At 38.2% G+C, this 12,248-nt stretch overlaps 1 long non-coding RNA gene across 1 annotated transcript; it reads left to right on the forward strand.

The window, feature by feature from the left end:
* Positions 1-9,701: 9,701 nt before the first annotated feature.
* Positions 9,702-11,599, forward strand: LOC134078096 (uncharacterized). Its single transcript, XR_009938822.1, has 3 exons — positions 9,702-9,778; positions 11,072-11,204; positions 11,401-11,599. It is a non-coding gene; the product is annotated as an uncharacterized LOC134078096 (long non-coding RNA).
* Positions 11,600-12,248: the final 649 nt, after the last annotated feature.

Consider the following 12,248-nt stretch of genomic DNA (forward strand, 5'->3'; position numbering starts at 1 on the left):
CCTCCAGGAGCGTGTATCAGGGTGAAGCGTGAAAAATAGCACACAGGTAGCCAGGGGAGCTGATCGAGGGAGCTGGCAGCCCAGGGCCCTGGAGCTCATATCTGGGTGCAGCGTTTGCTCCTCTCAGCCCGGAGGACTGCTCCAGATTAACGACCATAGACAGTAAGATAGGCTACTGACAGGGCTAACACAGGGCTACTAACAGGGCAGGGCTGTTAATGACAGGGCAACATCGTTTCATTCACACTCAGGCACTCCTGGTCTGACCACGACCGTCCAGCTGCAGCCTGCACTGTCAGAAAGGAAGCGTAGCCACGTCCTGAGATATCGATGGCTTTGCCCCAAACGAGGAACGTACATCGTTCTTTTCACAAATACACCATATTTGTAAGCAAATAAAGTGGTTTACTTAAGATTACTCAGCGTTTTATCAACGTTTGGTCAGAACCGGAAAGCAAGCGTAGTCACTTGCTGAGATATCGATGGCTTTGCCCCAAACGAGGAAGTAGTTTTTCACTGATCGTTGATAAGAATGTAGCACAAATTAGCAAGTGCATCTTTTAATAGGTGTCTACGTTTTATTTTTATAACGTAGCACAAATGTATTACATTCGTCAATGTTGACGTTTTTCAGTTATAGTTTTGGATGTTGAATGTTTGTACAAACAACAATCCAGTGGGATGATCACGTCTCACCGAGTCTCGCAACCGATTCCCTACCACCGCCGTCATGTCATCCGGCACAAGCTTCCTTGGTACACTGCTGTCATAAGGATTACGGTTCCCCATTGACTCCCATTGATTCTGACTGTCAGAATCAATGGGAGTCAATGGGGAACCGTAATGCTTATGACAGCAGTGTACCAAGGAAGCTTGTGCCGGATGACATGACGGCGGGTTCCCTACCGGTGCAGCGAGAATATTTTCGCGGACCAAACGTTGATAAAACGCTGAGTAATCTTAAGTAAACCACTTTATTTGCTTACAAATATGGTGTATTTGTGAAAAGAACGATGCACGTTCCTCGTTTGGGGCAAAGCCATCGATATCTCAGGACGTGGCTCGCTTCCTTTCTGACAGTGCAGGCTGCAGCTGGACGGTCGTGGTCAGACCAGGAGTGCCTGAGTGTGAATGAAACGATGTTGCCCTGTCATTAACAGCCCTGCCCTGTTAGTAGCCCTGTGTTAGCCCTGTCAGTAGCCTATCTTACTGTCTATGGTCGTTAATCTGGAGCAGTCCTCCGGGCTGAGAGGAGCAAACGCTGCACCCAGATATGAGCTCCAGGGCCCTGGGCTGCCAGCTCCCTCGATCAGCTCCCCTGGCTACCTGTGTGCTATTTTTCACGCTTCACCCTGTTACACGCTCCTGGAGGGGGTGGCGTACGGTCGGATCAAGGTCTCCGCACGCGCACACACACACGCCTGCCTCCCTCAGTAGCTGAGCGACTGTTCTTGCCCATCACCTCCAACAGTAGGCTACTGTGTCAGCGACAATTTCTCTTTTACGTTATCTTCTCTACCTGGAGGCCGTCAGCCGCCCTGCCCAAGACCCGCCTTAAAGAGAAGACTGACCAATGCGAGATAAACATGGACGTGACGTAGTTCCTGCCATGGGTGATGGGAGACTGACAGATTGCAAAGTGTTTTGGAATCGCGTTTGCCATTGCCATTTGAATTTTGAGACACAAAGAGCGTGACAAAGTGCTATGCAATAACGGGGGCGCTATTTCTGCAAACCGGGCAAAACTTTTTGCCAAAAAATATTCAAAATGTTTTCAATATTTTTTTAAAAAACATTTTTAAAAAAAAATCAAATAAATTAAAAAAATTAAAAAATAATTCAATTCTACATTGAATTTTGAACATTACATTGCAAAAGTAATTGACAATTAAAAGATGAAACTGAATATTGAAAATTGAAATGCAAAATTAATTGCCATTTGAATTTTGAGACTAAAGTACCATGGCAAAATGGAATGCAATTCAATCCATGTTTATTCAAATTTTTAACCAAAATAAATCAAATTGATTTGATGATTGCATTGTCACTTTGTATATTAAAATGCAGTTTGAAAGAAAGTATTGCAAATTGTAATATTAAATTGCATAATGAATTAGCAATTGCCTAATGTAATGTCTTTTAGAATTGCATATTGCAGAATGCATTCTCATTTGAATTATGGAACTCATATGCTTCCATAACCATGTTTACCCTAGCTACACCTTAGCAACCATATCTACATTATCTATCTATTTTTGCATTTTCATGCACTGGTAATTCCTTGGAATTGCATTTCTAGTTACAGTGCATGAAAATGCACTGTACTGTTCTTCCTAGGCTTCTTATTACAGTGCATGAAAATGCACTGTACTGTTCTTCCTATTCTTCTTATTATTACAGTGCATGAAAATGCACTGTACTGTTCTTCCTATTCTTCTTATTATTACAGTGCATGAAAATGCACTGTACTGTTCTTCCTAGGCTTCTTCTTCTTCTTATTATTATTCCGCTTACCAAATTCATTTTTTCTATTCAGCTTGAACCGTTTAACCTAGAAACTTCATTCAAACGTTGTAACGTAGGTCTTCAATAGGGGCATGCTGCTAAGTATTTTTCAACTTTGTAACTTTTATACTTTTTAAACTATAAATTAAAAACTATTAACAATTTCCCCATAGACTTAACATTGGCCTCTATGACGTCACAGTCGGGTCGTTAAGCAATTAGAATCTTATGCCAGGTGGCCAGCCCCACCTGCAGCAGCCCTCTCTCTCTCAGGCTTAAGCATACAACTCTCTGTGAAGACTACATATCCTGTTAACCTGTTTCGTCTTTCCACAACCGTTTCAAAATAAAAGTCCTCACTGCAATAATACACTATTAAATCATTTAACCATTGAAACTACTCAACTATTTAACTGTTCAACCATTCCAACTGTCAGTTATCATCAACTATGCCTCCAGTCAACTACATGAGACCTCCATGTACCTGGCAACCAACATAGCAACCATCAAAATTAAGCGTTTATGACCGTTTCCATAGCAACCAACATGATTTTACTACAGTAACTTCTTTATTCCTGATAATGGCAGCCATGGATACCCTATCAACAAATGTTTCAAAATAAAAGTCCTCAGTAGCAAGTTAGCTAGTTAGCATGGTTAGCATAGTTAGCATTTTTAGCATAGCTGCTAGAAATGATTAGCTAAGTTAGCTAATCAACCTAGTTGGCATTGCTAACATAGTTAGCATTGTTAGCATAGTTAGCATTTTTAGCATAACTGCTAGAAATGATTAGCTAAGTTAGCTAATCAACCTGGTTGGCATTGTTAGCATAGTTGACATTGTTAACGTAGTTAGCATTTTTAACATAACTGCTAGAAATGATTAGCTAAGTTAGCTAATCAACCTGGTTAGCATAGTTAGCATTGTTAACATAGTTAGCATTTTTAGCATAACTGATAGAAATCATTAGCTAGGTTAGCTAATCAACCTGGTTAACATTGCTAGCATAGTTAGCATTGTTAGCATAGTTAACATTTTTAACATTTTTGTTAGAAATCATTAGTTAAGTTAGCTGATCAACCTGGTTAGCATTGTTAACATAGTTAGCATTGTTAACATTTTTACCATAACTGTTAGAAATCATTAGCTTAGTAAACCAATCAACCTGGTTATCATTGTTAACATTTTAACATACCTTTTAGAAATCATTAGTTAAGTTACAACTGGAATGTTTAACCTTTAAACTGTCTACCTTCACACATTAACTCTCTTTAAACTATGCAACCACCATGTTTACCCTAGCTACACCTTAGTAACCATATCTACATTATCTATCTATATATTTTTGCATTTTCATGCACTGGTAATTCCTTGGAATTGCATTTCTAGTTATTATTAAACTTCTTCTTCTAACGCTCGCAATTCAGCTTCAACCGTTTACAGTAGAAACTTCATTCAAACTTTGTTGCGTAGGTCTTGCTTATGCCATATGTGCTTTGTATTTTTCAACTTTGTAACTTTTATACTTTTTAAACTATTAGTTAAAAACTATCACCATTTCCCCCATAGACTTAACATTGCTCATTATGACATCACGGCAGCAATTAGAATGTTACCCCAGCTGGTCAGCCACCTGGGCACCAACTGTCAGTTTCTCTCAGGCTCCTCTCTGAAGACTACATATTCTGTTCCCCTGTATCCTCTGCGCACAACAGTCCTCCTAATTCCATCCAACTTTATATCCATTCATCTTCTTCAAACCATTCACTCATCCACCCATTCTAAACAGTCTGCCTATCAACAACATCAATTAGACGCTCTACATTGAACTTTTAAACAATCTACTCTGTCTCAGGCTGGCTCTCTTAAGACTAGCCAGTTAAATTGATTACACCTGTATCTGTATCCACTACTCTCAGTAGAGAGCTGTGTCTCTCCATTCTACAAGAATATAAGGCACATTCCATCCAACATTCTATCCATTCATCTTCTTCAGACCATTCTCTCATCCACCCATTAAACTGTCTATCAACATCTATTAAACAATCTGTCTATCAACATCCATTAAACTCTCTGTCTATCAACATTAATTAGACTATCTACATTCAACTTTTAAATTATTTACTCTGTCTCAGGCTTTAAGATATTCTGGCTCTCTTAAGACTAGCCAGTTAAATTGATTACACCTGTGTCAACTACTCTCAGAGAGCTGTATCAGTGTCTCTCTTAACAAGAATATAAGGCACATTCCATCCAACCTTCTATCCATTCATCTTCTTCAGACCATTCACTCATCCACCCATTAAACTGTCAATCAATATCTATTAAACAATCTGCCTATCAACATCCATTAAACATTCTATCTATCAACATTAATTAGACTATCTACATACAACTTTTAAAGTATTTACTGTGGGTCCCTCTCAAGCAGCGTTTATATGTCCTCCCTCGCTCCTCGATCCTCAATGATCTACATAAAGAAAGATAGAAGAAGGGCCGCTAGACTATCCCATTGTTGCCGCTCCATCATTCTTCATGTAGATCAGTGAGGAGCGAGAGAGGACGCATAAACGCTTTGAGAGGCACCTTCTGTCTCAGGCTTTAAGCATACAATCTCATTAAGACTACAGATCCTGTTTCACTACTTCCTCTGTCCACAACTGTTTCAAAATAAAGGTCCTCACTGCAATAATACACTATTAAATCATTTAACCATTGAAACTACTCAACTATTGAACTGTTCAACCATTCCAACTGTCAGTTATCATCCACTATGCCTCCAGTCAACTACATGAAACCTCCATGTACCTAGCAACCAACATAGCAACCATTAAAATTAAGTGTTTTTGACTGTTTCCATAGCAACCAACATGATTATACTGCAGTAACTTCTTGTTTCCTGATAGTGGCCACCATGGATACCCTAGCAACAAATGTTTCAAAATAAAAGTCCTCACTAGCAAGTTAGCTAGTTAGCATGGTAAGCATAGTTAGCATTGTTAGCATAGTTAGCATTTTTAACATAACTGCAAAAAATCATCAACTAAGTTAGCTAATCAACCTGGTTAGCATTTTTAGCAAATTTAGCATTGTTAGCATAGTTAGCATTTTTAGCATTACTGCTAGAAATCATCGGTTAAGTTAGCTAATCAACCTGGTTAGCATTGTTAGTAAAGTTAGCATTGCTAGCATAATTAACATTTTTAGCATAACTGCTAGAAATCATTAGCTAAGTTAGCTAATCAACATTTTAACATGAATAGAAATCATTAGTTAAGTTAGAACTGGAATGTTTCATCTTTAAACTGTCTACCTTCACACTATCAACTCTCTGTAAACTATGCAACCACCATGTTTACCCTAGCTACACCTTAGTAACCATATCTACATTATCTATCTATTTTTGCATTTTCATGCACTGGTAATTCCTTGGAATTGCATTTCTAGTTATTACAGTGCATGAAAATGCACTGTACTGTTCTTCCTAGGCTTTTTCTTATTATTCTTCTTCTAACGCACGCAATTCAGCTTCAACCGCTTAACGTAGAAACACCATTCAAATTTTGACGCGTAGGTCTTACTTACGCGATGTGGGCTTTGTATTTTTCAACTTTGTAACTTTTATACTTTTTAAACTATTAGTTAAAAACTATTACAATTTCCCCCATAGACTTAACATTGCTCATTATGACATCACGGCAGCAATTAGAATCTTACGCCAGGTGGCCAGTCCAGGTGCAGCAGCTCTCTCTCTCTCTCACACATACACTGGCTCTCTTGAGACTACATTTTCTGTTCCCCTGTATCAACTGTATCAACATAAGTCTTCCTAATTCCATCCAACTTTCTATCCATTCATCTTCTTCAAACCATTCACTCATCCACCCATTCTAAACAGTCTGCCTATCAACATCAATTAGACGATCTACATTCAACTTTTAAACAATCTACTCTGTCTCAGGCTTTAAGCAAAGTAAGCAAGCTCTGTGTCTGGCTCTCTTAAGACTAGCCAGTTAAATTGATTACACCTGTATCTGTATCCACTACTCTCAGTAGAGAGCTGTGTCTCTCCATTCTACAAGAATATAAGGCACATTCCATCCAACTTTCTATCCATTCATCTTCTTCAGACCATTCACTCATCCACCCATTAAACTGTCTATCAACATCCATTAAACTCTCTGTCTATCAACATTAATTAGACTATCTACATTCAACTTTTAAATTATTTACTCTGTCTCAGACTTTAAGTATACAGTCTCTGGCTGTCTTAAGACTAGCCAGTTAAATTGATTACACCTGTATCAACTACTCTCAGAGAGCTGTATCAGTGTCTCTCTTAACAATATAAGGCACATTCCATCCAACCTTCTATCCATTCATCTTCTTCAGACCATTCACTCATCCACCCATTAAACTGTCAATCAATATCTATTAAACAATCTGCCTATCAACATCCATTAAACATTCTGTCTATCAACATTAATTAGACTATCTACATACAAGTATTTACTGTGGGTGCCTCTCAAGCAGCGTTTATATGTCCTCCCTCGCTCCTCGGGCCTCGATCCTCAATGATCTACACAAAGAAAGATAGAAGAAGGGCTAGACTATCCCATTGTTGCCGCTCCATCATTCTTTATGTAGATCAGTGAGGATCGAGGCCCGAAGAGCGAGAGGGGACGCTTAAACGCTGCATGAGAGGCACCTTCTGTCTCAGGCTTTAATGCTGCATTCACGTGCTATGGAAAAGATGATATTTTCCATTTGTGAACTGGTAGTTACCAGTGTGTTGTGTTCAAGTGCTTTGTTGCCGTACTGATAGGAAATGAGTAAATTGCCTGTCGCTCATCACTAGCTAGCATATCGCTCTGGGTAGGTAACACCAAACCAACAGCTTTTTAAAAATGTACACTGAGTGTTAAAGCGTTATATTACAATTGTCAATGACACAACATTTTATAGGCTACAAAAAATATCTGCTAACAGTAGCAAAAAATGTTTAGTAGTAAACAATGCTTTCATTCACAACTCTTCCGTTGCTCTCCGCCATGTTGAAAATGTCAAAGGTTATCTCATCTCGGCAACTCGTCCATCAAAATATTCTACGAGTTGCCCAGTGGAAAATACCACATGAGATGGTGTTCATGTGCATTTTTGACCTCGGCTTTTGGTATTTACCATAATTACCATAGCACATGAAGGCACCATAAGCATACAATCTGGCTCTCAAAGCCAGTTAAATTGTTTCCTCTGTCCACAACTGTTTCAAAATAAAAGTCCTCACTGCAATAATAGACTATCAAATCATTTAACCATTGAAACTACTCAACTATTTAACTGTTCAACCATTCCAACTGTCAGTTATCATCAACTATGCCTCCAGTCAACTACATGAAACCTCCATGTACCTAGCAACCAACATAGCAACCATTACAGGAGACAGTTTCCCTAGCAACCAACGTGATTATACTGCAACGTGATTATACTGCAGTAACTTCTTTATTCCTGATTCCATGGATACTCTAGCAACAGCCTAGTAACCACTTTCACAGTTAAAACCTTGCAACTAAAATAGCAATCAACATGATTAACCTAGCGAATCTTACGAAGATAATCTGTTAGCATAGTTAGCATAACCAAACCAAAACTGTTTCTATTCACTATTAAATAATGTAACCATTTAAACAACTCAACTATTTAACTGTTCAACCATTTTAACTGTTTATCATCAACTATGCCTCCAGCCAACTATATTAAAGCTCCACCTACCTAGCAACCACCATAGCAACCACTATAATTGCCAGATACCCTAGCAACAGTCTAACAACCAATTCCACAGTTGCAAGCTAGCAACCATTATAGCAACCAACATGATTGCCCTAGTAACCAGTCTAGCACTTGAATTACTACAGCAACCATCACAACTACCCTAGCAACCACTTTAATTACCCTAGCAACTACCTAGGAACCACCAGTGTCATGACAACCTAGCAACCACTCTAGCAACTAGCATAGCAACCAATCTATTTTGCATAGCAACCACCATATGTACCCTAGCAACCATCTTACCACCAATCACCCTTAGCAACCACTCTCTCTAACTGCAACCTTTACCCACGGGTACCAATAAAGTAACCTGAACCTGAACCTAGATGGGCAAAGAGTAATAATAAATATAATAAAACATAAAAAGAAAACATAAATCAAGGTAAAAACAGATAAGAGCATAGATGGGCAAAGAGTAATAATAAAGATCATAATAAAACATAAATCAAGGTAAAACATTTGTTTTTAAACATGAATGAGCATCACAATACACCTGCAACCTATTAAGTCCTTACTATAGCCTACTTGTAGGTCACTCAGATCTTCTTCCCAACACCTCTCTTTTCCTTCATCTAGATTTAAAACTAGAGGTGATAGAGCCATTTCTATTTCTGCTCCCTGGCTCTGGGATAGTCTCCCTAGCCAAATTAGGTCCATCCGTACTATTGATTATTTTAAATCCATGTTAAAAGCTTCTCTTTTTCCTTAGACTTTAATATTCCCTGATAATGTTCCTTGTTTATTTGTGTTCAGCCTTAAATTTGATTTGATTATTGTATTGTGTACACTATGGTATAGTGCATTTTGAAATACCCTAGGCCTACCGGTAGGCCTATGTTTTTTTCTTTATGTCTATTTAAACTGCATAATTTTGATTGCTGGTTTTATTTTATTTTACTTTACTATAATACTATTATCATTTATATTATTAGCCTAGTATTGTTGTTGTTTATTTAATTTTCTACTATTTTGTTTATCTTAAAGGAACCATAGCCTATGTAGGGTTTTGGCCAAAATTAATAGTGCAATTACTTTCAAAATAATGTAAAGCAGTGTATCAGAGTGTATTGGCGGAGGTAAATATAGCCTAATGATATTATTTTGCTACATTCAGTTTTATAACATTGCTTTTGTTGCCGCCCCATCATTCTTTATTTAGGTCAGTGAGGACCGAGCAAAGATCCTTCATTACTAACTTCGCTTTAACCCTCTCTGGACCGAGGAAGGAAGGGAGGATGTAAAAGACTATGGCAATGACAGGCACCCAATGACGTAACTCAGTCGCGTGCTTGCTTCACATAGACACCCGCTAACAGACAGACGCATAGACATATATCCTATATCTATGGACAGACGCCTCATTCGTGTTGCACTTGCTGCTACTGAGCCTTCAAGTCTTCTCTTCGACCTGAAGTTACCGTGACTCTTCACATTACCTCCAAAGTAAGTTTTGTTTGCTTAACGTTAACACGAAATGTATTTTGGTATGGTTAACAGCGTTCGTTGTATCTTAAATTATGCTGGTAACTGGCTAACGTCAGAGAATGTCTCATAGACGGGCTCTGCTAACGTTATCTTTCGAGCTAACGCTAACAACTAGCTACTTAACTAGACTTGTAAGCCTACGTTGTGAAGTGTTCCTTGTCATATCACTTCTATTCGACGTATGTGTTGTTCAAAGACAATGTTTACGAATTGTTTCCGACAATTGGTAGGGTAGTAGCATAGCTGACTCAAAGTCTGCTCTTTGGGAAATTATCGTGATTAACGGTAGCTAGCACTAGCTGCTAGCTACATTGCCTGCTAGAAGCTACCTGAAGCAATGACGTTTGGTAGCTAACATAGGCAAGCTAACTAACGGTAACTGTCGGTCTCGCTATTATCTACTTCAACTAGACGTGTACTTTGTGTGACATTCATTAGCATCACTTTTATTCGAATTTATGAATTGTCGAAAACAACGTCTAATTAATGTCTGACATTTGGAAACTATCGATAGTGGAACGTAGACACGACAGCGCATCGAACACTCATCGAAAAATACACCAGTCTATTCATTAATATAACGTAGACTGCAAGAGACTGCCTTAACGGAAAATAAGCTTATTGCTAGTTTATTTATGCTACAAACTCTGCAGCAACGTTTAATGGTCAGCGCCAAGGGGATCAGAGTTCCACTAATTTGACCTTAAAACAATTAAAAACGCTGGCGTCGGTGACAACGCGTTAATGCCTCTGCATGGAGTTAAACAATTCATGGGTTTCATCAGGTCCCTTTCCACAGGTGTATTAATCAAGCACCATGTAGTCTGCATTGATAATCAATGTGCTTGATTTTATACACCTGTGGAAAGGGACCTGATGAAACCCATGAATTGGACAACGTTGCCTTGAATTAGGACGCAGAGGATAAGGCCAGTGTAGGCTAGATGTTGCCAGCCTCTATAGGCACATGGGCAATGGACAACAGGATGATAAAACACACAAATGGACTTGACTTGTAACTAAAAATATGTAGCCTATCAACCTACTGGTCCAATATGTTTCTGATTCAAATGTTACAGCAAACAAACATATTTCTAGGGGTGGCCCAAGTACAAGTCATATATAGCCTATTGATACTACTTGATCACACAAATAAGTTGTGCTGCATTTTGTTAAATTAATGTGATTGTGTTGCATTGTAAAGTTATAGCATTGGTCACAATTTCACACATTTTTCTTTATTCACAACAGAAAACAATAGTCTTTCTAAAGACTCCATCTCCGCCCTCCATTTCCACCTTTCCTTGTGGTGAGGCAATTTTTGCCACAGAAAAAAAATCTCAAGACTCCCATCCTGTCTTTTGTGGTGCTGCAGACTTTTCAGGTATGTAATTTGAATTATTTTTACAGCTAGACCAGCTATGCTGTTTGCTACACTTGTTTTGCTTACATAAACATGTGCATTACATAAACATAAACATTATCTCTCACTGCGGAGCGAGCAAAGCAGCAATGTTGCCGTGTACCTTATTTATGATGGTGTCTAACTTGTGTGTTCTCTCTTTTTGTTTCCATTTTAGGCTTGTTCCAGACCGGCTCTTCCAGAGTAGTGTCACGTGTGACACTGTGCCTGTCTTTGTCTGCACACCCTGCACTGCACTCATATACAACAGAACCCACTAACGCCTACCTGCAAACATACTTACGACAAGAACTGAACACTTCCTGAGAACATATTTGATTGCACATACTATACTCTGTACATACTATACTCTGTACCATTTTCATACTGAATACTCCTTTGAGACTTGAATACTCATTTGAAACTGAATACTCTAAGATTTGAATACTCCTTTGAGACTTGAATACTTTGATATTTGAATACTCATTTCAGACTTGAATACTTTGAGATTTGAATACTCCTTTGAGACTTGAATACTTTGAGATTTGAATACTCATTTCAGACTTGAATACTTTGAGATTTGAATACTCCTTTGAGACTTGAATACTTTGAGATTTGAATACTCCTTTGAGACTTGAATACTTTGAGATTTTAATACTCATTTCAGACTTGAATACTTTGATATTTGAATACTCCTTTGAGACTTGAATACTTTGAGATTTGAATACTCCTTTGAGACTTGAATACTTTGATATTTGAATACTCATTTCAGACTTGAATACTTTGAGATTTGAATACTCATTTCAGACTTGAATACTTTGATATTTGAATACTCCTTTGAGACTTGAATACTTTGAGATTTGAATACTCCTTTGAGACTTGAATACTTTGAGATTTGAATACTCCTTTGAGACTTGAATACTTTGAGATTTGAATACTCCTTTGAGACTTGAATACTTTGAGATTTTAATACTCATTTCAGACTTGAATACTTTGATATTTGAATACTCCTTTGAGACTTGAATA

The sequence above is a fragment of the Sardina pilchardus genome, chromosome 4 (assembly GCF_963854185.1).
Source record: "Sardina pilchardus chromosome 4, fSarPil1.1, whole genome shotgun sequence".
Taxonomy (NCBI): Eukaryota; Metazoa; Chordata; class Actinopteri; order Clupeiformes; family Clupeidae; genus Sardina; species Sardina pilchardus.